Source organism: Scylla paramamosain, chromosome 4, assembly GCF_035594125.1.
Source record: "Scylla paramamosain isolate STU-SP2022 chromosome 4, ASM3559412v1, whole genome shotgun sequence".
Taxonomy (NCBI): Eukaryota; Metazoa; Arthropoda; class Malacostraca; order Decapoda; family Portunidae; genus Scylla; species Scylla paramamosain.
This window is the reverse complement of record NC_087154.1, coordinates 18,029,165-18,055,975: the sequence shown is the minus strand read 5'-3', so window position 1 is coordinate 18,055,975 and position 26,811 is coordinate 18,029,165.

Genomic DNA, 26,811 nt, shown 5'->3' with positions numbered 1-26,811 from the left:
TTTTGGCACTTAAGAAGCTCAAAAACACTCATAATACCCTTCTCATAATGTCCTTTCGTTTCTCATTATAGGATACTTTTCAAGCATTTTGGAGTTTTTGTACGTAACAAGCTCAAAACCATTCAAAATACTTGACTTTGGTAATGATATTGTGTATCTGTATGAAGGGTGTTTTGCATGCGTTTTAGGGTTTTGGTACATAAATAGCTAAAAACACTCAAAAGGACACGTTTTTTTGTAATGTTGTTTTCCTTTTTCATATACGGTGTTTTCCTCATTTTTTAGGGTTTTGATGTCTAACGAGCTCATTACAACTCAAAAGATACTTTTATGGATATATCTCTCCATATAGAAAGCTTTCCATCCAATTTTGCGTTATGGCACCTTACAGTGTGAAATACATTCAAAATACACGTTTTTGGTAATGTTGTTTTCTCTATATAGAGTTTTATTAATGTGTTTTAGCTTTATATTACCTAAGGAACTGAAAAATATTTATAATACACGTTTCCAGTAATGTCTTTTCATCTCCCCATGTAGGGATCTTTGGATGCATTTTGGCATTTTTTTTTTTTTTGTACGTAACAATCTAAAAAAAAAAAAAAAACACTCAAATTACTTGTTTTTTTGGTAATGTAGTAATTCTCTATATAGCCTCTTATTAATGTGTTTTAGCGTTTTGGTACCTTAGTATCTGAAAAAAAACTCATAATACACGTTTCTCTTAGTGTCTTTTCGTTTCCGGGTTCTTTTCATGCATTATGATATTTTCTCCGTAACAAGTTCAAAAACTGATAATTCACGTTTTTCATAAAGTTATACAGTTTCTTTATAAAGAGTGTTTCGCCTGCGTTTTAGTGTTTTGGTACTAAGTTGCTTAAAACACTGAAAAAAAAAACTCGTTTTTGGTAATGTTGTTTGTTTTTTTCCATATATGTAATTTCCAATGCTTTTCAGCGTTTTGGCGCCTAACACTTTCATAAACACTCAACAGACACGATTATTGAAATGTCGTTTCCTTTCCCCATATACGGTGCTCTACGTGCATTTTGGATTTTTCGTACTTAACAATTTCAAATACACTCAAAATACATGTTTTTGCTGATGTTGTTATATTTCTCCATATAAAGAGCTGTTCATGCGTTTTAGTGTTTTGGTACTTAAGAAACTCAAAAACACTCATAACACACGTTTATCGTAATGTCTTTTTGTTTCCATATATAGGTTATTTTTTCATGCATTTGGCGTTTTCGCATATGACAGGCTCAAAACACTCAATATACTTGTTTTTGGTAATATTAATAAGTTTCTCCATGAAAAGTGTTTTCAAGCATTTTAGCGATTTAGTACGTAAGTAGATTAAAATACTCAAAAGACACTTTTTTTGGTATTGTTGTTTTGTTTTTCTATATTATATTGCTTTCCATGTTTTTTTTTTTTTAGCGTTCCTTCGTTTAACATGCTCAAACCCATTTAAAAAAAAATACGTTTCTTGTAATGTCGTTTTGTTTTCCTATTTAGGGGAGTGCGTTCATTATGGCGTGTTGGTACCTAACGATGTAAAAAAAAAAACTTTGAAAATACACGTATTTGGTAAAGTTGTATTGTTTCTCCATATATAACGTTATACTTAGAGAGAAAACAATAGATTTTCATAGGAGACCAAAGGAAAACAGGTATACAAGAACAATATGGGAAAAAAGAAAAAAAAAACTCATAGATGTCTCACAAGGGGTTAAATTCATGTCTTAGTGTTTTGGTACATAATAAACTCAAGACCACCCATAACAAAGGTTTCACGTAACGTTTTTTCGTTACACTATATAGGGAACTTTGCGTGCATTTTGGTGTTTTTCCATGTAAGATTCTAAAAAACAAACCACGTTTTTTTGGTTAAGTTATGATGTTTTCCCATAAAGTGTGTTTTCCATGCATTTTAGCGTTTTAATATGTAAATAGCTCAAAAACACCGAAAAGAGAGGGTTTTGATAATGCTTACCCCATATGGTGTCCTTTCCATGCTTTTACCGTTTTAATACCTAACACGCTTATTAATACTAAAAAGACACGTTTCTGGAAATCTCGTTTCCTTTCCCTATATGGGAGGTTCAAACATTCAGTTTGGCGTTTTGGTACCTACCAAAATGAAACACTCAAAATACACATTCTTGGTAAAGTTGTACTGTTTCTCTATATTGAGTGCTATTTATGCGTTTTAGCGTTTTGGTACCCAAAAAGCTCAAAATCATTGCTAATACACGTTTTGAATAAATTTTTTTTTTTCGTTTCCCCATACAGGCTACTTTACAAGCATTTTTAGCGTTTCTCTACGTAACAAGCTGAAAAAAAAAATCAAAACACTTGTTTTTGATGTTTATCTATTTCTACATAAAAGGTGTTCTATATGCGTTTTAGCGTTTTGATACGTAAGTAGCTCAAAAACACTCACAAGACACTAACAAAGTGAAATACACGTAAAATACACGTTTTGGTAATGTTTTTTCCTGTTTCTCCATATACAGTGATATTCATGCATTTTGGTACCTAATAGGCTCAAAAACACATTATACACGTTTCTCATATTTTTTTTTTTTTTCGTTTCCACATTTAATGTAGTTTGAAGAATTTTAGCCTTTTTGTAACATGCTCAAAAACACTCAAAATACTTCTCTTTGGTATTTATTTTGTTTTCCATACAGAGATACGAGGGTTTTTGCGTTTTCATACGTAAATAGCTCAAAACATTGGAAAGAGACTTTTTTGGTAATGTTCTTTTGTTTTCCTATATAGGGTGTTTTCCATGCTTTTTAGCGTTTCGGTGCCTAGCACGCTCGCAAACACTCGTAAGAGACATTTCTGAAAATCCCGTTTTCTTTCTCCAAATAGGATGCTTTCTATGTATTTTGGTGTTTTGGTACCTAACAATGTGAAATACATTCAAAATATACGTTTTCTGTAGTGTTGTTTCTCCATAAAGAGTGCTATTTAGGCGTTTTATCGTTTTGGTACCTGAGAAGCTCAAAAACTCTCTTAACACAAGTTTCTCGTAATGTCTTCTCATTCCCCCATATAGAGTACTTCCCATGCATTATTGGCATTTTTTCTACGTAACAAGATAAAAAACACTCCAAATGCACTTTTTTATTAGAAATATACTCTTTTTCTATGAAGAGTGTTTTACATAAGTTTAGTATTATGGCAATTAGTTCAAAACACTGAAAAAAGAGACGTTTTTGTTAAAGTTCTTTTGTTTTTCCTTATAAGGTCTTTTAGCATTTTAATTTCTAGGGCGGTCAAAAAAACTCGAGTAACGTTTCCGGATATCTCGTTTTCTTTCCCAGTAAAAGCTGTTTTATATGCTTTTTGGTGTTTTGGTACCTAAGAAAGTGAAAAAAAAAAATCAAAATATTTGTTTTGGGTTATATTATTGTTTCTCTATAAATTATTTTTCTATACAGTGTGATACCTGTTTTTTTTTTTTTTACGTTTATCGTGCCTAACACGCTGGAAAACTCTCAAAAGCAACGTTTCTGTTAATTTCCTTTCGTTCCCCATATATAGTTGGCTTTGCATGCATTTTGGCGTTTGGTACCTAACAACAGAAAAAACACTCAAAATATACGCCTTTGTTAATTAAGTTTTCTTTCGCCATACAGAGTGCTATTAATGCCTTTTAACGTTTTGATACATAAGAAGCTTAATAACTCTCATAATACACATTTCTCTTAATATTATTTTTTTTCCCTATATAGAGTATTTTCCGTGCATTTAAGAAGTTTGTACGTTACAAGCTCAAAACCCTGAAAATACACATTTTTGTTAAAGTTATACTGTTTCTCACTAGAGAGTGTTTTGTCTACGTTTTAGCGTTTTGGTACGTAAGTAGTTTTAAAACAGTTTAAAAAACAGTTTAAAATTTAGTTTAAAAATCATTTGGTAATGATGTATTGTTTTCCCATATATGGTACTTTCAATGCTTTCTAGCGTTTTGGTGTCCAACATTTCCATAATCACCCAACAAACACGATTCTTAAAATGTCATTTCCTTTCCCCATATAAGAAGCTTTACATGCATTTTGACTTTTTGGCGCCTAACAATGTGAAATACACTTAAAATACACGTTTTTTGGTAGTGTTCTGTTTTTCCATATAGAGAGCGTTTTAGCGTTTTGGTACTTGAGAAGCTCAAAAATATTCTTAGTACACGTTTCTCGTAATGTTTTTTTTTTTTTTATCTTCCCATATAGGCTGCTTGAATGGATTTTGGCGTTTATGTACGTAAGAAGCTCAAACACACTGAAAATACTTTTTTTCTTATGTTACTCTGTGTCTCCATAAAGGTTGTTTTGCGTGCGTTTTAGCGTTTTGGTACGTATGGAGCTCAAAAAATTTCAAAAGACTCGTTTTGCTTTCCCATAAATGGTGTTTTCCAAGCTCTTTAGAGTTTTGTTGTTTAACATGCACAAAAATACTCAAAAGTTATGTCGTTAATGTCGTTTTTTTTTTTTTTCCATATAGGACACATTGTATGCATTTTGCCGTTTTGGTACTTAACAGTGTAAACAAACACTCAAAATACACGTTTTTGGTAATATTGTTGTTTCTCCATACGGAGTGCTATTCAATGCTCTTTGCTTTTTGGCACCTAAGAAACTCAAAAAACACTCCTAAAACACGTATTTTGTTATTTCCTTTCGTTTTCCCATTTTTCCTCCATTTCATTTTTTGTATTGTTATTCTCTTTCTCCAAATAGAGTGTTAGTCATGCATTTCAACGTTTTGGTACCTAAGAAGTTCAAAAACACTAAAATACACATCTCTCGTAATGTTCTTTAGTTTCCTGATGTAGTGTACTTTGTGTGGATTTTCAATACATATTTGCTGTTTTGTACGTAAGAAGCTGAAAAACACTGAAAATGCACGTTTTTGTTAAAGTTATTATTGTTTCTCTATAAAAGGTGTTTTGCAAGTTTTTTTTTTAGCGGTTTGGTACGTAAGTAGCTACAAAAAAAAAAAAAAAACTGAAAAGACACCTTTCGGAAATGTTTTCTTCTTCCCCATATTAATTTTTTTCCATGATGTTTCGTGTTTTCGTGCCTTCAAAGGACACTCAAAACACATGTTTATGTAAATGAAATTTCAATTCAATTCACAATTTGCATGCATTTTGAAGTTCTGGTATTTAAAGGATACGTTTTTTTTTGTAATGATTGCTCATAAACATTCCAAAGACATCTTTTTGGAAATGTCGTTTATTTACCCCATATAAGTTACTTCGAATGCTTTTTTGCAGTTTGGAAACAGTGGAAAAAAATACTCAAAAATACACATCTTTTCTAATTTTCTCTTTCTCCACATATAATGCTAATTAAGTGTTTTTTTTTGCGTTTTGGAACCTAAAAAAACTCAAAAGCAATCATAATGCAATTTTTTCGTAATGTCCTTGAGTTATTTCATGTATGATACTTTCTATGAATTTTTGCGTTTTCTTACATACCAATGTTACTAAATGACGTTTAATTATACACCGCACCTTAGAGGTTGCTTTACATGCATTTTGGCGTTTTGATATCTAACAGTGAAAACACACAATATACTCATTTATTGTAGTTGTTCTGTTTCTCCATATATAGTGCTATTCATGCGTTTTAGCGTTTTGGTACTTAAGAAGCTCAAAAAAACAGTCAAAATACATTTTTCTCATAATGTTCTTTTCTTTTCAGATGTTGTGTACTTTCAATACTTAGTTGCATGTTTGTATGTAACAAGCTCAAAAGCATTAAAAAATACATATTATTTTTTTTATGTCACTGTCTTTCTATATATCATTTTTGCTCGCCGATTAGCGTTTTGATATGTAAGTAGCTAAAAATCACTTAAAAGACACGTTTTTGGTAGATTTTTTTTTTCCTTATATGCTGTTTTACATGCTTTTTTAGTGTTTCCATGCCTAACACACATCAAAAGACACTCACAAGACATGTTACTGAAAATGTCATTTCAAATCACAATACAGGGTGCTTAGCATGCATTTTCGCATTGTGGAATCTAAGAATATGAAAAACACTTAAAATGCCCGTTTTTCATCTTTTTTTTTTCCCATATATAATGTCCTGCATTGTCATATACAATGCAAGTCCTGGTAACTTGAACTTTTCAGCTTATGTATCTCCTGTTCCACTATCTCTTTAGTTATGGTAATATCTGTCAGCTTCTCATTCTCTTCTACTCTAAATATCTTCTCACTATTCGGCAAATTCTGCACATTTTCCTGGGCAAAGACAGTTAAAAAATACTCGTTCACAATTTTACTAATCTCCTCCCAACAACTAAGCAGGTCCCCTTCTGCTGTCTTTAAGAAACTATTGTTTCTCTATTCTTCGTCTTATATGCCTGATAAAATCCCTTGGGGTCCATCTTCGCTTGGCTGGCTACCTTTAATTCATAACTATTTTTAGCTTTCCTTGTTAAACTCCTGACTTTTCTAATTCATTACATTATGGCCTTAAAACCACTTCCCCTGTCTTTAATCTCATATATACTTCTCTTTCGCCCTATGTAGTGTTTTAACCTCAGTCATCCATTTACGACCATTTTTCTGTGATCTTATTCTTCTGTAAGGGATGCTCCCTAACTGTCCTGAATGTAATTTATCAACGAAATATTTATTTCGCTTCTCTATAAAGGGTGTTTTGCTTGAGCTTTAGCGTTTCTGTACATAAGAACCTATAAAACACGTTTTTAGTAATGTTTTGTATTCCTTTATAGAGCGCTTTCCATGCTTTTTTTTAGCGTTTTGATGTCTAACACGTTCAAAAACACTGAAAAGATACGTTGATGATAATGTCGTTTCGTTTCCCGATAAAGGGGGCTTCCAATGCACTTTGACTTTTGGTACTTAACAATATGAAAAAAAAAAGTTTAAGTAAAAGTTTTCGGTAGAGTTGTTTTTCCATATAAAGTGCCAATCACGTGTTTTTTGAGTTTTGGTACCTAAAAAGCTCAAAATCTCTCATAATACACTTTTCTCGTAATGTCCTTTCTTTTGTCCATGTAGGATGCTTTGCGTGTAATTTGGCATTTTTATACTTAACAAGCACAAAAACAATCAAAATACAAGTTTTTGGTAATGTTATTCTGTTTCTCCGTAAAGGTTGTTTTGCATGCGTTTCAGCGATTTTGGACGTAAGAAGGTCAAAAACACTCTAAAGATACTTTCTTGGTAATGTTATTTTATATTGCCAAATAGGGTGCTTTCAATGCTTTTTAGCATTTTGATTCCTAACACTCAAGTAAACACTCAAAAGACACGTTTCCTATAATATAGTTTTGCCTCTTCATATAGGGATCTGCATGCATTATGATGTTTTGCTACATAATATGAGAAACGCTCAAAATCAAGGTTTCAGGTAATGTTGTTCTTTTCTCTATATAGGGTGCTATTCATGTGTTTTAACGTTTTGGTACTTAGGAAGCTCAAAAACACTAATAAAACTTTTTTCTCCTAATGTCTTTCTATTTCCCCATATAGGATGCTTCGTATGTATTTTGGCGTTTTGGTACATAACAAGGTAAAAAAAAGAAATAAAAATAAAAACACGTTTTTGGTGATGCTCTGTTTCTCTATTAAGAAATATAGGATATATTCAATTTTCATTCAAGCGGTTTAGTGTTTGGTACCTAAGAGACTCAAAACAATGACAATGCACGTTTCTCGTAATGTTCTATCGTTTCCCCATACAGGGTGCTTTACATGCATTTTTAATATGATGTACGTAACAGACTCAAAAAGACTCAAAATACACGTTTTTGGTAAGGTTTTTCTATTTGGTAAGGTTATTCATGTTTGTTGCACGTGTTTTAGCGTTTTGGTACGTAAAAAGTTTAAAACACTTAAAAGACATGCTTATTATTTTGCATTTCTATATAAGGTGCTTTCCATGCTATTTAGCATTTATGTGAAAAACACATAAAAACACATTTCTTACATTATTATTAAATTTTCTCTTATAGCGAGCAAGCATTATGGTGTTTTGCTACCTGACAATGTGAAAAACATTCAAATTACACGATTTTGGTAATTTGTTTCTCTTTCTCCATACAGTGTGCTACTCATTTATTTTAGCGTTTTGGTACCTAAGAAGCTAGAAAAAAACTCATAATACACGCTCTTTGTTATGTCCTTTCATTTCCTCATATAGGGTCTTTTTGGTGCTTTGGTACCTAATAGGGTATTTGCATGTATTTTGACATTTTAGTTCGTAAGAACCTAAAAAAAAAAAAACTCTAAAGACACGTATTAGTAAAGTTGTTTTGTATTCCCCTATAGGGTAATTTCGTTGCTTCTTACTGATTTGGTGCCTAACACGCTCAAAAAAATAACAAAAAGACAAGTTTCTAATGATTTCGTTTCGTTTCTTTATATATGTTGCTTTACATGCATGTTGGCGTTTTGGTAATTATCAATGTAAAAAAATACACGTTTTTGGTAAGGTTGTTCTTTTTCTTCAGAGGACTACTGAAGCTTTTTACTGATTTGGTACTTAAGAAAGTAATAAAAAAAAATAACATAAACGTTTCTCGTAATGTCCTTTCATTTCCATATGCAGGGTGTTTTGTTTGATGATAGGCGATTTTGTACATAATACGCTCAAAGACACTCAAAATACACGTTTTTGGTAAATGTATTCTGTTTCTCTATATAGGGTATTTTCATGCGTTTTTAATGTCGTTTCATATATCTATTTCTCCATATAGGGTGTTATTCCTGCATTTTACCCTTTTGATACTAAGAAGGTCAAAAACACTCATAATACACGTTTCTCGTAATGACTTCATTTTTTCCCATATAAGGTATTTTCGATTCATTTAGGCGTTTTTTACGTAACAATCTTACAAAACACTCAAAATACTTGTTTTTGGTAATGTTATTCTGTTTCTCCATAAAGGATGTTTTCTATGTTTTTTTTTTTTATCATTTTGGTACGTAGGACACTCAAAAGAAACGTTTTCTTAATGTTGTTTTGTATTCCCATATCAGGTGATTTGTATGCTTTTTAGCAATTTTGTGCCTAACACGCTTAAGAACACATTTTAGATACGTTTCTGAAATCTCGTTTCCTTTCCCTTTACATGCATTATGGCGTTTTGATTCATAACAATGTGAAAACACTGAAAATTTACGTTTTTGGTAATGTTATTTCATATAGAGTGTTATTCATGCATTTTAGCGACTTGGTACCTAATAAGTTAAAAAAAAAAACACCATAGTACTCATTTTAGTAACGTCTTTTCATTTTCCCATTTAAGATATCATATATGCATTTTGGCGTTTTTCTACTTAACTAACTCAGAAACACTCGAAATATTTGTTTTTGATATTATTTCTCCATGTTTTTTTTTTCATGCGATTTAGCGTTTCGGTACGTAAGAAAGTCAAAAATAATGAAAATACACGTTTATGGTAAAGTTGTTTTGTTTTCCTTTATAGGGTGCTTTCCATGGTTTTTAGCGTTTTGGTGCCTAGCACGCCAATAAACATTCAAAAGGCACTTTTCTGGAAATCGCGTTTCCTTTCCTCATATAGGGTACAAAAACATGTATTAGTAGTGTTTTCGAAAACGTGAAAGTGCATGCAAAGTAAGCTATACGGGAGAAACAAACAAAAACGTGTCTTTTGAATGTTTTCAGCTGTTTATGTACCAAAACACTAAAATCCGTGGAAAAGAAACTTCATGGAGAAACAAAATATTATTGCCAAAAACGTGTATTTTGAATGTTTTTAAGCTTATTACGTACCAATACGCAAAAATTCATCCATTTCATTTTATTTCGGTGCTTTTCAACGTTAGCACCAAAACTCTAAAGAGCATGGAAGACACTCTATATAGAAATCAAAACAACATTATCAAAATGGTGTCTTTTGAGTGTTTTTGAGCTTCTTACGTTCCAAAATGCTAAAACGATAAATAGCCTTTATCGGGAGACATTACCAAAAACGTATGATTTAAGCTTTTTCCAGCTTTTTAGAAACCAAAACGCCTAAATATATGTACTAATCACGTGTTTCAGTATTTTATTACCTAAGAAGCTCAAAAACACTTATGATATACGTTTTTGGTAATGTTTTTCTGTTTTTCATATATGGTATTCTGTATAGATTGTCGTACCTAACATGAGGAAAACACCCATTTTTTTGGTTAATGCTTTTTTTCTCCATATAGAGTGATATTCACGTGTTTTAGTGTTTTCGTATATAAGAAGTTAAAAAACACTCATAACAATATTTTTTCTTAATAACTTTTAGTTTGTCAATGTCCGTTAATTTGTGTACATTTTGGCGTTTTCGTACCCAGCAAGCTCAAAAAGATTCAAAACACGCATTTTTGGTAATGTTCTATTTCAGCATAAAGGATGTTTTGCACGCTTTTTAGAAATTTGGTACGTAAGAAGCTCAAAAACATTCAAAAGACACGTTTTCGATGTTATATATATATATATATATATATATATATATATATATATATATATATATATATATATATATATATATATATATATATATATATATATATATATATATATATATATATATATATATATATATATATATATATATATATATATATATATATATATATATATATATATATATATATATTTTATTTATTTATTTATTTATTTATTTATTTATTTTTTTATTTTTTTGTTGGGGTTGGTTTCTAATATGCTCAAAACACTGAAATGGCACGTTTCCGGTAATATAATTTCTTTACATCAAATAGTGTGCTGTCTGCATTTTGGCGTTTTGGTAGCTAATGATCGGGAAAACTCTCAAAAAACGCGTTTATAGTAATGTCCTCTTTCTCCATAAAGGGTGTTTTTCATGCGTTTTAGAGTTTTAGTACGTAAGAAACTGAAAAACACTCAAAAGACAAGTTTTTGTTAATATTGATTGCTTTTCCTATACAGGTTGTCTTGCATGCACTTTGGTGTTTTTGTATCTAACAAGCTCAAAAACACTCAGCATACAAGTTTTTCGTAATATTGGTCTGTTTCTTTATGTATGGTGTTCAGTATGCTTTTAGGCGTTTTGGTACCTATCATGGGGAAAAAACTCATTAAGTACGCTTTTGGTAATGTTGTTTTGTTTCTGCAAATATAGTATTATTTACGTGTTTTAGACTTTTGCTATCTATGAAGCTGAAAAAGACATAATACACCTTTATGTTAATATCGTTTCATTTACCTATATAGGGTAATTTGCATATATTTTGGCGTTTTGTTACCTAACAAGCTAAAAAATCTCAGAACATACGTTTTTGCTAATATTGTTTCGAACATTTTTTATCGTTTTGGTACGTAAGAAGCTCAAAAACACTCGATTTTGTTAAGGTTATCTCGTTTTCCCATATAGGGTGTTTTCCTTGCTTTTTAAGCGTTTTGTTGCCTAATATGCTCAAAACACCTAAATGACAAGTTTCTGGTGATGTTTTGCTACTGGTTTTGTTAATGTTTTTTTTTCCTCATATAGAGTAATATTCACGTGTTTTAGTGTTTTGGTACATAAAAAAAATAAATAAATAAAAACACTCATAATACACGTTTCTGTTAATATCGTTTCGTTTCCTCAAATAGGGTCCTTTGCATGCAATATGGGCTGAAAAACAGCATTAATATCTTTTCTTTTCCCCATATCTGAAACTTTGCATGCATTTTGGCGATTAGTTATCTAACAAGCTCAAAAACACTCAAACACAACATAAGAACATAAGAAATAAGGGAAGCTGCAAGAAGCGACCAGGCTTACACGTGGCAGTCCCTGTATGAAACACACCTACCTATTTCCATCTGCTATCCCCATCCATAAACTTGTCTAATCTTCTCTTAAAGCTCTCTAGTGTCCTAGCACTAACTACATGATTACTGAGTCCGTTCCACTCGTCTACCACTCTATTTGAGAACCAGTTTTTTCCTATCTCCTTCCTAAACCTAAATTTTTCAAGCTTGTTCTACCCTGGTTGCTGATCCTAAGAATTTTGCTTACATCTCCTTTGTTATAACCCTTATACCACTTAAAGACTTCTATCAGGTCCCCTCTTAACCTACGTCTCTCTAAAGAATGTAAATTCAACAGCTTCAACCTCGCCTCGTAAGGAATACTCCTCATCCCCTGTATCCTTTTAGTCATTCTCCTCTGTACTGATTCTAATAGACCTATATCTTTCCTGTAATGTGGGGACCAGAACTGCACCGCGTAGTCTAGATGAGGTCTGACCAGCGCCAAGTATAACTTTAATATTACTCCCGGCCTTCTACTTTTAACACTCCTAAAAATGAATCCTAGTACCCTATTTGCCTTGTTTCTGGCTTCTATGCATTGCTTCCCTAGACGGAGTTCAGAGCTAACTATAACTCCTAAATCTTTCTCGTTCCCTGTACCTACCAGAGTTTGGTTGTCTAATGTGTACCTATTGTGTGGGTTTCCTCTACCTACGCTAAGCACTTTGCATTTATTGATATTAAATTGCATTTGCCATCTATCCGTCCATTCATTCATTCTATCTAAGTCTGCCTGCAAGGCGATGGCATCCGATTCTGACCTAATTAATCTACCTATCTTTGTGTCATCCGCAAATTTACTAACATCACTACTAATTCCACTATCCAAGTCATTGATATACATTAGAAATAACAATGGCCCTAATACTGATCCCTGTGGCACCCCACTAATTACATGACCCCACTCGGATTTCGAGCCGTTTATTACCACTCTCTGTTGCCTGTCACTAAGCCATGATCCTATCCAGCCTAACACCTTCCCATCTATCCCGTGTGCCCTAACCTTTCTCAGGAGCCTTTGATGGGGTACCTTGTCAAATGCTTTGCTAAAGTCCAGATATAAGATATCATAACTATCACCATTATCTACTGCCTCGTACACCCTACTGTAAAAACTTAACAAGTTTGTCAGGCAAGACTTCCCCTTCGTGAAGCCATGCTGTGACTGATTTATCAAGTTATGTTTGTCTAAATGTTCCCTAATGTTCCTCGCTATTATTGACTTTAACATTTTACCTACAACTGAAGTTAAGCTGACAGGTCTATAATTAGACGCTAAAGTTTTATCTCCTTTCTTAAAGATGGGTACTACATTAGCCTGCCTCCACATTACTGGTACCTCACCCGACTCCAGTGATTTCCTAAAGACAGAAACTAACGGCTCACTAATAATCTCTTTACATTCCTTAAGTACTCCGGGATATATTTCATCAGGTCCTGGTGACTTGAACTTTTTAGCCTATCTATCTCCTGTTCCACTATCTCCCTAGTTATGGAAATATCTGTCAGCTTCTCATTCTCATCTGCTCTAAACACCTGTTCACTATCTGGCATATCCTGCATGTTTTCCTGGGTGAAGACAGTTAAAAAATAATCATTCAGAAGTTTACTAATCTCCTCCCCAGAACTAACCAGCTCCCCATCTGCTGCCTTTAATGGACCTACAGTATCCTTATTCTTCGTCCTGTATACCTGATAAAATCCCTTGGGGTCCGTCTTCGCCTGGCTGGCTACCTTATATTCATAATTGTTCTTAGCTTTCCTCGTTAACTTCCTGACTGTTCTAACTAATTCATTATATTGTGTCCTTAAAACTTCCTCACCTGTCCTTAATATCCTATATATACTTCTCTTACGCCCTATATAATGCTTTAACCTAGCAGTCATCCATTTAGGGTCATTTTTTTGTGATCTTATTGTTCTATACGGGATATTTGCTAACTGACCTGTATGAACTTTATCTACGAAATATTTATACAATTTATCTACATTTACTTCACCTAGTCCCCTCATCTCATCCCCTACCATCCTCTCCACTCCCTCATCTACTCGCCTCGACCTCACCTCTCTCATTTCCGCATGACCTGACATTCCAACATACTCACACCTAGCTCCCCCCTTCCTCTTTCCTCCTCCCATCCGGACACATCTCCCCTCCTCTTGTCCTACACCCTCACGCCTCACCTCACCTCTCTCATCCTGCCTTATCTCTCTGAACTCCGCCCCTGACCTGACCTCACCCTGCATCCTTTGCCAGTCCACTCCTTGGAGGTACCTTTTTAATTCTTCAAAATCTGCTCTCCTAAAGTCAGGTATTTTACTAGTGTTTTTGTTTCTAACTGTTTCTTCCCATTCTAAATTGTACCTAATTTCCTTATGGTCACTGTTACCTAGCTGTCCTCCAACCTCTACCTGCGTGACTGCTTCCTCCCTGCTAGTAAGAATTAAATCTAGAATATTATTCCCCCTTGTGGGTTCTACGACTACCTGTTTTAAAAAATTATCCTGAATTACCTTAAGAAATTCCTCTGCTTCCTTGTTACCCACCATCAGACTCCAGTCGATATTCCTAAAATTAAAATCTCCTACCACACATACCTGACTGTACCTACCTGCTCTATTTAATTCCTGCCACAGTGAGGTGTTAATTTTCTCTGTACTGGTTGGTGGTCTGTAAACTACCCCTAGTACTACTGACTGCGATCCTTCTTTAATATCTACCCATATCGACTCTGCTTTGTTATCTGTTTTAATTCTATTGTTGATACAACACTGTAATGTGTCCCTAACGTATAACGCGACGCCTCCTCCTCTCCTGTTTTCCCTATCTTTATAGAACATTGTATACCCATCTATCTTAACCTCTGGATTAAATACTTTTCCTGACATATCTAACCAAGTTTCAGTTAAAGCAATGATATAAAATTTCTCAACGCTCGCTATTCCTCTAAGCAAGTCTATTTTATTCAGAATACTTCTACAGTTTGTGTAGTAAACACTTAAACTATTTCTCACCATCCCTGAGCTAGCTGCCTTTCTAGATTTAACTATTTTGCCCCTCGCCTTCTCCTCACTACCCCTTCTTCCCTCCCGACCAACGAAAAAAGTGCTGGAGTGCAGTAACCTCCCGCTCGAGTGTTTTGGCCAAAACACGAACACCCTGGCGTGACAAATGCACTCCATCCCTGGCGTACAAGGTGTCCCTGCCATAGAAAAGGTCCCAGTTGTCGATGAACGTCCATCCATTACTCCTACAATGATTCGCGAGCCTGCGATTCACTGTAATAGCCCTGGACAGCCACTCAGCACCAACTCTCCTCCTCGGCAAGACACCACATACCACGGGGATCCCACCCTTGTCCCTAATCCTGTCCAAAGCCTGTCGAAACCTCCTGATAAGCTCCTCACTCCTGACCTTACCAAGGTCATTCCCTCCCGCACTGAGAAAAACAATGGGCTTGGTCCCATCTTTTCCAAGCACGTGTCTAGCCTATCAGCTACCTTCCCTATCCCGGCCCCCGGCAAACACACCCTCGACCTACGCTTCCTATCCCTAGCACAGAACGCACTATCTAAGTGCCTAACCTGACTATCACCAAACACAAGCACTCTACCACAAGTTTTTGTTTAGTTTAGTTATCGTTTTGTTACGTAAGAAGCTCAAAAGCACACAAAGGACACGATTTTGTTGAAGTTGTTTCATTTTCCTATATAGGGTATTTTCCATGTTTTTTTTTTTTTTTAGCGTTTTGGTGCCTAATACCCTAAAAAAAAAAAACCACCTAAATGACACGTTTTTGGAAATGTCGTTTCGTTACTTCATATAGGCGCTCTGCATACATTTTGGCGTTTTACTACTTATTACGCTGATAACTCAAAATACACATTATTGCTATTTTTTTTTCTCCACAAACAGTGTTTTCCATGCGTTTTACAGTTTTAGTACGTAAGCTGAAAAACACTCGACACATTTTTTTAATATATATATATATATATATATATATATATATATATATATATATATATATATATATATATATATATATATATATATATATATATATATATATATATATATATATATATATATATATATATATATATATTTTACATACAGGGTGCTTTGCATGCACTTTGGTGATTTAGCACCTAAGAAGCTCAAAAACATATAAAAGACGTTTTTGGTAATGTTTTTCTGTTTCTAGATATAGTGTGTTATTGACGTTTTTTTTAGCTTTTTTTTTTACATAAGAAGCTGAAAATACTCATAATACTCTTTAAATATCCTTTTTTTGGCACTTAACATAGTTATAATGTTGTTTTGTTTCTCCATATAGATTCCTATTCATGTGTTTTAGCGTTTTGGTACATAAGAAGCTAAAAAAAACGCTCATAATACACGTTTCTGTTAATATCGTTTCCTTTAGACATATCAAATCATTCATTTTGGCGTTTTAATACCTAAACCTAACAATCTGGAAAACACACAAATCATACGTTTTTGGTAATGTTGTTCATTTTTTCTCTAAAGGGTATTTAACACGTGTTTTAGCGTTTTAGTACGTAATAAGCTTAAAAAAAACACACACAAAATACAAAGTTTTGATATTTTATAGTGAATGTTTTTCTTCCTTTTTACCGTTTGGTGCCTAATATCCTCAAAAAAACACCCTTTCTGAGAATGTCGTCTTCTAACCCCGGATAGGGTGATTTGTATATATTTTGGAGGGTTGTTACATAATAAGCTGGAACTACTGAAAAGATGCTTTTGGTATTGTTGTTTGCTATTCACATATAGGGTAATTTGCGTGCATTTTGGCGTTTTGGTACCTTTGGTATCTTAATAACACTCATAATACACCATTTTAGTAATCCTTTTTTTTTTTTCTTGTCATATAGGGTGCTTGTCTGCATTTGACGTTTTAGTACGTAACATGGCGAAAACACTCATAATACACGTTTTTGGTAATGTTGTTCTATTTTTCCATATAGAGAGCGATTCACGTAATTTAGTGTTTTGGTATCAATAATGTTGAAAAACACTTACAACACACGTTTCTGTTAATATCGTTTCGTTTCCCAATAACGGATACTTTGGATGCATTTTGGCGTTTGTTACCTAAATAGCTCAAAAACACTTAAAACACACGTTTTTCTTAATATAGTTTTGTTTCACCTTAAAGGGTGTCTTACATATGTTTCAGCGTTTTGGTACGTAAGAAGCTTAAGATATCTTAAAAGACACGTTGTTGATAATGTTGCTTTGTTTCCCTCTGTTTTCTAGCGTTTTCGTGCCTAATATGCTCAAATCACACAAATTATACGTTTCTGGTAATGTCGATTCGCTACCCAAATAGGGTGCTTTGCATGCATTTTCACGTTTTGGTACCCAACAAGTTGGAAAACAATGAAAAGACAAATTTTCTTTTATGTACTTGTTTCTCCATGAACAACGTTTTGTATGCGTTTCTGCGTTTTGGTACTAGGAAGCTGAAAACGTTCAAAAGACACGTTTTTGTTATTGTTATTTGTTTTTGCCTTATTGGGAGTTTGCATGCACTTTAGCGTTTTGGTAAAAACACTTATAATACAGGTTTTTGTAATATCATTCTGTTTCTTCTTATAGGGTGCTTTATATGCATTTTAGCATTTTGGTACCTAATATTGAGAAAAGCACTCATAATACAAGTTTTTGATGATGCTGTTCTGTTTCTCAATATAGTGATATTCATGTGTTTTTAGCGTTTTGGTACAGAAGTTAAAAAACAATTATAACACACGTTTCTGTTAATATCGTTTCGTTTCCCCATATCGGGTGATTATCATGGACTTTGGTGTTTTGTTACCTTACAAGCTCAAAAACAATGAAGAAACACATTTCTTTGGTAATGTTGTTCTGTTTCTCTATAAACAGTGTTACACTGTTTTAGACTTTTGGTACGGAAGAAGCTCAAAAACACTCAAAAGACGTGTTTTTGATAATGTTTTATTTTACCATATAGAGTGTTTTCAATGTTTTTATAGTTTTTTTTTGTGGCTAATATGCTAAAAAAAAAAAAAAAAAAACACACAGAAATGACACATCTCTGGGAATGCCGTTTCGTTAACTCAAATAGAATGCTTTGCATGTGTTTTGTTATTTTGGTACCCAGCATGCTGGAAAAAAAAAAAAAAACACGTTTTTGGCAACGTTGCTCTGTTTCTCCATAAAGAGCGTTTCGCATGTTTTAACTTTTTGGTATGTTACGAGCTTAAAAAAAAAAAAAAACATAACGCACGTTTTTGTATCCAAAATGCATATAAAGCAATCTGTATGAGTGCTTTGTATGCATTTTGGAATTTTGGTACCTAAACACAAAGAAAAACACTCACAGTAGGTTTTTGGTAATGTTATTCTGTTTCTCCATATATACAAATATTCGCGCGTTTTAGCGTTTTGGTACATAACGACGATAATGTTATTTTGTCTACCCATGTAAAGTATTTTTCATGTGTTTTAGAGTTTTGGTGCTTAATATGCTCAAAAACATCCAAATGGCACGTTTTCTGTTATTGTCGTTCTAGTATCTAACCAGCTGGAAAATATTAAACACACACGTTTTCAGTAATGTTGTTAGGTTTCTCAATAAGAGGTGTTTTGCACGCGTTGTTAAAAGATTTTTTTTTTTTTTTTTTGCAATGTTGTTTGCTTTTCTCAAATAGAGTGCTTTGCATGCACATTATCGTTTTGGTAAATAACAAGCTCAAAGAAACACTCTTAATAGACTTTTCTGTTAATATCGTTTTATTTCAAAATATCGGGTAATTTGCATGCATTTTGGCGTTTTGGTACCTTTCAAGCTCAAAAACACTCAAAACACCCGTTTTTGGTAATGTTCTGTTCCTCCATAAAGATTGTTTTGGAGCGTTTTAGCGATTTGGTACGTAATAAGCTAAAAAACACGCAAAAGACACGTTTTTGATAATGTTTTATTTTCCCATGTATAGTGTTTTCCATTCTTATCAGCGTTTTGATGTAAAAAAAAAAAAAAAAACACCCAAATGACACGTTTCTGGTAAAATCGTTTTATTACCCCAAATAGGATATTTTGCATGCATTTTGTCGTCTTTGTACCTAACAAGATGGAAAACGCTTAAAAAAACACAAGTTAGTAATGTTGTTCTACTTGCCCATGAATGGCGTTTTGCATGCATTTTAACGTTTTAGTACGTAAGCAGAAAAAAAAAAAACAATCAAAAGAATGTTCTTTATTTTTCCCATACAGCGTGCTTTGCATGCACTTAAGCGTTTTGGTACCTAACAAGCACAAAAACACTCATTATATTTTTTCTAATAAATTTGTTCTGTTTCTTCATATTGGCTACTTTGTATGCATTTTGGCGTTTTAGTACCTAACACAGGGAAAAACACTCATAATACACGTGTTTGGTAATGTTCTGTTTCTTCGATTGGGTGATTTGTATGCATTTTGGAGACTTATTATCTAACATTACGAAAAAAAAAAACTTGTAATACACGTTTTTCGTAACATTGTTCTGTTTCTTTATATAGAGTGTTATTCATATATTTTTTAGTTTTGGACAAAATCTCATAATGCACTTCTCTGTTAATATCGTTTCGTTTCCTAATATTGGGTAATATGCATACATTTTGGTGTTTTGCGATCTAAAAAAGCTGAAAAAACATTCAATACAAATGTTGTTTCTCCATAAAAGTTATTTTCCACGCGTTTGAGTGTTTTGGTACGCAAGAAACTAAAAAAAAAAAAAAGTTTTTTTTCAGCGATATGGTGCTTAATATACCCCAATACAACCCATATGACAATTTTCTGGTAATATCGTTCCGTTACTGCAACGAGGGTTCTTTGCATGTATTTTGGCATTTTGGTACTTATGAAACTCAAAAACACTCAAAATACACGTTTTTGGCAATGTTGTCCTGTTTTTCCATTACACGTTATTTTGTATGTGTTTTAACGTGTTTGTACATAAGAAATAGAAAAAAAAAATTTCATTTATTTTTTCTCATATAGGGTGCTTTGCTTGCACTTTCTCGTTTTAGTACCTAACAAGCTCCAAAATTTTCCTAACACAAGATATTGGTAATGTTGTTCTGTTTCTTCATTTAGGGTTCTTTGTATGCATTTCCTCGTTTTGGTACCTGACATGGGGAATATTGTTAATATCGTTTCGTTTCCCTATATAAGGTATTTGCATGAATTTTGGCGTTTTATTACCTAATAAGCTCAAGAAAAAAAATCAAAACACACCTTTTTGCTAACGTTCTTCTGTTTCTTTAATAATGGGTGGTTTCGACGCATTTTAGAGTTTCGGTACGTAATGGGCTCAAAACACACAAAAAAGTTTTTTTTCATGAAGTTGTTTTGTTTTCCTATATAGAGTATTTTCCATATCTTTTTTTTTTTTCTAGCGTTAGGTGCCTACTATGCTTAAAAGTAATAAAACAACATGTTTCCGGGAATGTCGTTTCGTTACCCGAAATAGGGTCCTTTACATATATTTTAAAAATTTTAGATACAACAAGCTGGAAAACACTCAAAGCACACGTTTTTGGTAATGTTTTTCTGTTTCTCAATAAAGGGCGTTTTGGTATGTGAGGAGCTTTAAAACACTTAAAGGCAAGTTCTCGGTAAAAGTTGTGTTTATTCACATGTAATGTGATTGCCCAGCTTTTTAGTGCTATATTACCTATCACGATCAAAAACACCCAAAAGACACTTTTCTGGTAATGTCATTTTTTTCCCACATAAAGCTAGTTTCGCATGCAATTTGGGGTTTTGGTAACTAAGAATATGAAAAGCACTCAAAATACACGCATTTGGTAAGGTTGTTCTGTTTCTCAATCAAGAGTGTTATTCATGAGTTTCAGCATTTTGGTATCTAAGAAAGTTCTCCATATACACGAGTTTTTGCGTGTTTTGCCTTGTGGTTCTTGTGAAACTATAAAACACTCATTATACACGTTTCTCGTAATGTCCTTTTCTTTACCAATATAGAGTGCTTTCCATCCATTTTCGCGTTTTTTGTAGGTAACAAGCTCAAAAACACTCAAAATATACCTTTTTGGTAATGTTATTCTATTTCTTCATATAGGTTGGTTTGCATCCGTTTTAGCGTTTTTCTACGTAAAACACTGAAAAAAACATGTTTTCAGTAATTTTGTTTTGGATTCCCATATAGAGATACTTCCATATTATTTATCGTTTTGGTGCCTATCATGCTGAAAAACACTCAAAAGACAGGTTTCTGGTAAAGTCGTTTAATTTCCCCATATAGGTGGCTTTGAATGCACTTTAGGGTTTGGTACATAACAGTCCGAAAAAAAGCTAAAATTAACTTTTTTCATGGTTTTTTTTCACATAATTTCCCTGAATTTTGCCAGAATTTTTGGAACCTTCGTACCTATGAAAATTAATAAAAAAAAAATCCTGTTTTTTATTTATTTATTTTTCCTCTATAAAGAGTGTTATTTTTGGGTTTTAACTTTCTGGTACTTAAGGAACTTAAAAACACTCATAATACACGTTTCTCGTAATGTCCTTTCCTTTCTTAAACATAGGGTTCTTTGCATGTATTTAAGCGTTTTTATAAGTAACATGATCAAAAACACTCAAAATACATATTTTTGGTAATGTTATTCTATTTCTTCATATTGGTTGGTTTGCATCTGTTTTAGCGTTTTTCTACGTAAATTAGTGAAAAGACACGTTTTCAGTAATTTTGTTTTGTACTCCCATATTGATTGATTTCCATATTATTTATCGTTTTGTTGCTTAACATGCTGAAAAACACTCAAAAGACAGGTTTCTGGCAAAGTCGTTTAATTTTTCCATGTAGGTGGCTTTGCATGCACTTTAGGGTTTGGTACATAACAGTCCGAAAAAAAAAGCTAAAATTAACTTTTTGGATAATGTTCTTTTATCACATAATTGCCCTGAATTTTGCCAGAATTTTGGCATCTCGGTACCTATGAAGATGAATAAAAAAAAATCCTATATTTTTTATTTATTTATTTATTGTTTTTCAAAATAAAGAGTGTTATTTGTGGGTTTTAGCTTTTTGGTACTTAAGGAACTTAGAAACACTCATAATACACGTTTCTGGTAATGCCCTTTCCTTTCCCAACCATAAGGTTCTTTGCAGGTATTTAAGCGTTTTTATAGATAACATGATCAAAAACACTCAAAATATATGTTTTGGTAATGTTATTCTGTTTCTCCATAAAGGGTGTTTTGCATGCGTTTTAGTGTTTTGGTATGTAAGGAGATCAAAAACACTTAAAGTCAAGTTCTTGGTAAAAGTTGGTTTTATTCCCATGTAATGAGACTGCCCTGCTTTTTAGTGCTTTATTGCCTAACACGCTCAAAAACACTCAAAAGACACTTTTCTGGTAATGTCATTTTTTCCCAAATAAAGCTAGTTTCGCATGCAATTTTGGGTTTTGGTAACTAAGAATATGAAAAACACTCAAAATATACGCATATAGTAAGGTTGTTCTGTTTCTCAATTAAGAGTGGTATTCATGAGTTTCAGCACTTTGGTATCTAAGAAACTTCTCCATACACACGAGTTTTTTGCGTTTTTAGCTTTATGGTTCTTGTGAAACTATAAAACACTCATTATACACGTTTCTCGTAATATCCTTTTGTTGCCCAATATAGAGTGCTTAGCATCCATTTTCGTGTTTTTTGTAGGTAACAAGCTCAAAACCCCTCAAAATATACCTTTTTTGGTAATGTTTTTCTGTTTCTTGATATTGTTTGGTTTGCATCCGTTTTAGCGTTTTTCTACGTAAAACACTGAAAAGACACGTTTTCAGTAATTTTCTTTTACATTCCCATATAGAGAGACTTCCATATTATTTATCGTTTTGGTGCCTAACATGCTGAAAAAACACTCAAAAGACAGTTTTCTTGGAAAGTCGTTTAATTTCCTCATATAGATGGCTTTGCATGCACTTTAGGGTTTGGTACATAACAGTCCGAAAAAAAAGCTAAAATTAACTTTTTCCATAATGTTCTTTCTTCCACATAATTTCACTGAATTTTAACAGAATTTTGTCATCTCGTCACCTATAAAGATAAAAAAAAAAAATTTGTATTTTTTTCTTTACTTTACTTTTTTTTTTTGGTTTCTTTATAAAGAGTGTTATTTGTGGGTTTTAGCTTTTTGGTACTTAAGGAACTTAAAAACACTCATAATACACGTTTCTCGTAATGTCCTTTCGTTTCCCAAACATAGGGTTCTTTGTATGTATTTTTTGTATGTAGCGTTTTTCTAGGTAACATGATTAAAAACACTCAAAATACATGTTTTTGGTAATTTTTTCTGTTTCTCCATAAAGGATGTTTTACATGCGTTTTAGCGTTTTGGTATGTAAGGAGCTTAAAAACACTTAAAGGCAAGTTCTTGGTAAAAGTTGGTTTTATTCACATGTAATGTGATTGCCCTCCTTTTTAGTGCTTTATTGCCTAACACGCTGAAAAACACTCAAAAGACACTTTTATGATAATGTCATTTTTTTTTCCCATATAAAGCTATTTTCGCATGAAATTTGGGGTTTTGGTAACCAAGAATGTGAAAAAACACTCAAAATACACGCATTTGGTAAGGTTATTCTGTTTCTCAATTAAGAGTGTTATTCATGAGTTTTAGCGTTTTGACATCTAAGAATCTCAAAAACTCTCATAATGCACGTTTCTCGTAATGTCCCTTTTTTTTCCTCATATGGGGTGCTTTACATGCATTTTGGCATTTTTTTTTTCACGTAATAGCTGAAAAAACACTGAAAATACACGCTTTTGGTAATAAGAACATAAGAAATAAGTAAATCTGCAATAAGGCATCAGGCCTACACGTGGCAGTACTTGTATGAAATATGCCTACCTATTTCCACCTATCATCCCCATCCATAAATGTGTAATTTTTTCTTACAGTTCCCAAATGCCTCAGCACTAACAACTTGATTAATACGTCCGTTCCAACCATCTACTACTCTATTTGAGAACCAATGCCTTCCTGTCTCCTTTTTGAACATCAAATTTTCAGGGTCGAACCCGTTTTTCTTGTTCTATCATGGTTACAGCATCTAAGAATTTTCCTTATGTTCCCCTTGTTATAACCCATGTACCACTTAAAGACTTCTATCAGCTCCAACTCTTAACCTACGTCTCTCTAAAGAATGTAAATTTAACAGCTTGAATCTCGCTTCGTAAGGAATACTCCTCATCCCCTGTATCCTTTTAGTCATTCTCTTTTGTACTGATTCTAATAGACCTTTATCTTTCCTGTGATGTGGTGACCAGAATTGGACAGCGTAGTCTAGATGAAGTCTGACTAGCGCCAAATGTAACTTTAATATTACTTCGGGTGTTTTACTTTTAGCATTCCTGAAAATGAATCATAATACACTATTTGCTTTGTTTCTGGCCTCTTTGCATTGCTTTCTTAGACGGAGTTCAGAGCTAACTTTAAATCTCAAATCTTTTTCTTACCCTGAACCTACCAGAACTTGGTTGTTCATTGTGTAACTACTGTGTGGGTTTCTTCTACTTACGCTAAGTGCTTTGCATTTGTTGATATTAAACTGCATTTGCCATCTGTCTGTCCATTCGTTCATCCTATCCAAATCTGCCTGCAAGGAGATGGTATGCGATTCTGACCTAATTAATCTACATATTCTCGTGTCATACGCAAATTTACTAACAACACTACTAATTCCACTATCCAAGTCATTGACATATAATACAAACAACATCAGCCCTAATACTAATAATCCCTTTGTCACCCCAATAATTACTTGACCCCACTCGGATTTAGAGCCATTTATTACAACACTCTGTCGCCTGCCGCTTAGCCAATCTAAACACCTCATCTCTCTCGTGCGCACTAACCTTTCTCAGTAGCCTCTGATGGGGTACCTTGTCAAACGCTTTACTAAAGTCCTGATATAGGATGCCATAACTATCACCATTATCTTCCACCTGGTAAACCTTACCGTATAAACTTACCAAGTTTGTCAGGTAAGACTCCCCCTTCGTGAAGCCATTCTGTAACTGATTTATTAAGTTATGTTTGTCTAAATGCTCTTAAATGTTCTTCGCTATTATTGACACCATTATTTTACATTCAACAGAAGTTAAGCTGACAGGTCTATAATTAGACGTTATTTTTTTTTCTCCTTTCTTAAAGGTAGGTACTATATTTGCCTGCCTCCACATTACCGATACCTCACATGACTAAAGTGATTTCCTAAGGACAGAAACTAACAATTTACTTATAATCTTTTTCCATTCCTTAAATACTCTGAAATATATTTCATCTGGTCCTGGTGACTTGAACTTTTCAGCTTATCTATCTCCTGTTCCACTATCTCTTTAATTATGGTAATATCTGTCAGCTTCTCATTTTCTTCTACTCTAAATATCTTGTCACTATTCGGCAAATCCTGCATGTTTTCCTGGGCAAAGACAGTTAAAAAAATACTCGTTCACAATTTTACTAATCTCCTCCCAACAACTAAGCAGGTCTCATTCTGCTGTCTTTAAGGAACTATTGTTTCTCTATTCTTCGTCTTATATGCCTGATAAAATCCCTTGGGGTCCATCTTCGCTTGGCTGGCTGCCTTTAATTCATAACTATTTTTAGCTTTCCTTGTTAAACTCCTGACTTTTCTAATTCATTATATTATGGCCTTAAAACCACTTCCCCTGTCTTTAATCTCATATATACTTCTCTTTCGCCCTATGTAATGTTTTAACCTCAGTCATCCATTTAGGATCATTCTTCTGCGATCTTATTCTTCTGTAAGGGATATTCCCTAACTGTCCTGAATGTAATTTATCAACGAAATATTTATTTTGCTTCTCTATAAAGGGTGTTTTGCTTGAGTTTTAGCGTTTCTGTACATAAGAACCTTTAAAACACATTTTTAGTAATGTTATTTTGTATTCCTTTAAAGAGCGCTTTCCATGCTTTTCAGCGTTTTAATGTCTAACACGTTGAAAAACACTCAAAAGACACGTTGATGATAATGTCGTTTCGTTTCCCGATAAAGGGGGCTTCCAATGCATTTTGTCTTTTGGTACTTAACAATATGAAAAAAAAAGTTTAAGTAAAAGTTTTCGGTAGAGTTATTTTTCCATATAAAGTTCTAATCATGTGTTTTTGAGTCTGGGTACCTAAAAAGCTAAAAATCTCTCATAATACACTTTTCTCGTAATGTCCTTTCTTTTCTCCATGTAGGATGCTTTGCGTGTAATTTAGCACTTTTATACTTAACAAGCACAAAAACAATTAAAATACAAGTTTTTGGTAATGTTAATTTGTTTCTCCGTAAAGGTTGTTTTGCATGATTTTCAGCGATTTCGGATGTAAGAAGGTGAAAAACACTCTAAAGATACTTTCTTGGTAATGTTATTTTATATTGCCAAATAGGGTGCTTTCAATGCTTTTTAGCATTTTGATTCCTAACACTCAAGTAAACACTCAAAAGACACGTTTCCTGTAATATCGTTTTGCTTCTTCATATAGGGATCTGCATGCATTATGATGTTTTGCTACATAATGTGAAAAACGCTCAAAATAGAGATTTTAGGTAATGTTTTTTTTTTTCTTTATATAGGGTGCTATTCATCCTTTTTAGCGTTTTGGTACTTAGGAAGCTTACTTAGGAAGCAAAAAAACACAAATAAAACTTGTTTCTCCAAATGTCTTTCCATTTCCCCATATAGGATGCTTCGTATGTATTTTGACGTTTTGGTTTATAAAAAGGAAAAAAAAAAACACTCAAAAACACGTTTTTGGTGATATTTTTTTCTCTATTAAGAGATATAGAATATATTTAATTTTCATTCAGGCGGTTTAGGGTTTGGTACCTAAGAGACTCAAAACTCTGATAATGCACGTTTCTCTTAATGTCCTATCGTTTCCTCATATAGGGTGCTTTAC